Source organism: Triturus cristatus, chromosome 7, assembly GCF_964204655.1.
Source record: "Triturus cristatus chromosome 7, aTriCri1.1, whole genome shotgun sequence".
NCBI lineage: Eukaryota > Metazoa > Chordata > Amphibia > Caudata > Salamandridae > Triturus > Triturus cristatus.
Window position 1 is genome coordinate 1,012,132,063 of NC_140590.1, and position 2,500 is coordinate 1,012,134,562.

The following is a 2,500-nucleotide window of genomic DNA, read 5'->3' on the forward strand; positions in this document are numbered from 1 at the left end:
ATACAGCCAATTTTGAAAACCTACCGGATGTATACGAAATCAGCAAAGAACTGGTAACAAAGAAAAGTGACTACTCCAAAAAAGTCACATATTGGAAATACCCAAACGAAAAGTATAAATGTGACTTGTGTGGAGACATGATGGGAACCTTCAAAGAATTGAGAAAACATGTCTCCAACAAGCATAAAGGCTTCTATCTCAAAGCGTATTGTTCAAAATGTGACAAAGAAGCCGAATATCACAATATTGCATGTCACTATGCAAAATGTAAAGGAAGACCTCAAAAAGGAGAGCTGTCATTCCTGTGCAGCTACTGTGACCTCAGATTTGGAACAAAGATTGGAGTTTCACAACATGCTCGGCACGCACATCCAAGAGCGCAAAATGAGGCGAGACTGGCAGCTCTAGCAAGCAGCAAACCATCAAAACTATGGTCACAGGAGGAAATATTGTTATTAACAGAATTGGAAAAAATGTACGAGAACAAAAGAAACATTAATGCGCTGATGGTCCCGCATTTTGACAATAAAAATAGTAAACAAATTGCAGAAAAAAGAAGAGATAGAAGAGATAAGAGCAAAAAATCGACAAAGGATGTACTGCAAGCATCCAATGTCTCTGAGAATGACTCCTGCGATGAACCAGAGATTGCAGTTGAAGTAACAACAGAAAGGCGCAGAGACTTTATCAATCGGAAACGAGCGCCAAAAATAAGAAACTTTGATGAGCTAAATGATAGAATCACAGAAATCGAAAAGTACACAAAAAACATCCAGCATCATGATGCTGCTATGGATCTGATGGATGAGATAGTGACTTATATATCAGAAAACACCAATGATATAAGTCCTGAACCATCAAATCATACCGAACTATCGAGCGAACCCAACAATGAACCTATGAACTCTGCTCAAGTTGAGCAACAGACTGCCCCTGGACAAAACAAGATACCAAAGAAAGATGGAAGGCCCAATCAAACACAAAAGAAAAAATATACAAAAGCAAAGGGCAGTTACAAAGAATATCAGACAATGTTCCAAAAAGACAAAAAGAAAATTGCCAGGATAATCACTGATGGGGCAGAAGATGCCACTTGTCAAATCAGTGCTGATGAAATCTTCCAATACTATAAAGGCATAATTGAAAAAGAGAACAAGAAAAATCCCAAATTCATCCCAATTGACCGAATACCAGATGAATGGGAAATTGGAAGTTTATGTAAAGAAATTACACTGCTCGAAGTAACTAAAGCCTTTGATGAATCAGATTTAAAGAAAGCAGTGGGGCCTGATAAAATTGGTCTGAATGACTTAAATAAAGTGCATAGCAGGCAACCAAGACTACTACCCAGAATCTTATCGTCTTGGCTATTGATGAGAAGAGTACCAGAAAGTATTAAGAAGAACAGGTCAATACTAATACCCAAGAATGTACCGATTAGCGAACTCAGAAAGATAAGTAATTGGCGTCCAATTACTATCGGTACGGCATTCATGAAGCTGTTCACAAAAATATTAACCAAAAGACTCACATTTTTCGTTGAAATAAATACGAGACAAAAAGGCTTCATGAAGGTGCGAGGTTGTCTCGAAAATCTGACTCTTCTGCAAAACATTATAAAAGGGGCACGAAAGAACAGAAGCTCGTTGGCAGTGGTGTTCATAGACATATCAAAAGCTTTTGACTCTGTCAGCCATGGTCATATTTTACAGAGTCTTGAAAGACACAGGGTTCCATCATGCATCAGAGACATAATAAAAGACTTATACACTGACTCAACAACATTTTTCAAGGGAAAAAACAATGAAGCAACTCCAGAAATGACAATGAAGTCAGGAGTTAAACAAGGTGACTCTTTATCCCCACTGCTGTTTAATATTGCCATGGATCCTCTGATCTGTGATCTTCAGAAAGAAGGCAAGGGCTTCACATTTGGTTCCAATAATCTCATCAAGCAAATCACCGCTCTGGCCTTTGCCGATGACATCGCAGTACTCAGCAACACCTGGGAAGGAATGAGTACAAATCTGAAAATCATTGAAAAATTCAGTAAAATAACAGGATTAAAACTTAATGTGAAAAAAACACATGGATTTTATATAAGTCATCGTAAAGATAAGATCCTAGTAAACAACTGTAGACCATGGCAATTTGAAAAACAAAACATTGAAAACATCCACCCAGGAGAAAGTGAGAGATACCTCGGACTGAACTTCGATCCACACACCGGCCATTCAAGCAACAACAAAATTAATGAGGTTCTTGTTGACTGGGCTCAAAAACTCGACAATCTACCACTTAAGCCCACACAGAAAATAGAAATATTCTGTAAATACTTGATCCCTAAACTGTCATTTAAACTGGAAATGACAGGAACAGAAGCGAAAACTTTAAACATCCTGGATCAAACAATTAGAAAGTATGTCAAACATTTCCTACACCTTCCTGCATACACATGTGATGGTCTCCTGTACTCGAAAAGATCTTTTGGGGGCCTCAG

General features: G+C 38.1%; 1 pseudogene; it reads left to right on the top strand.

The window, feature by feature from the left end:
* LOC146811009 (28S ribosomal RNA) overlaps window positions 1-2,500 on the top strand; it is a 7,994-nt pseudogene that overhangs the window by 2,924 nt on the left and 2,570 nt on the right.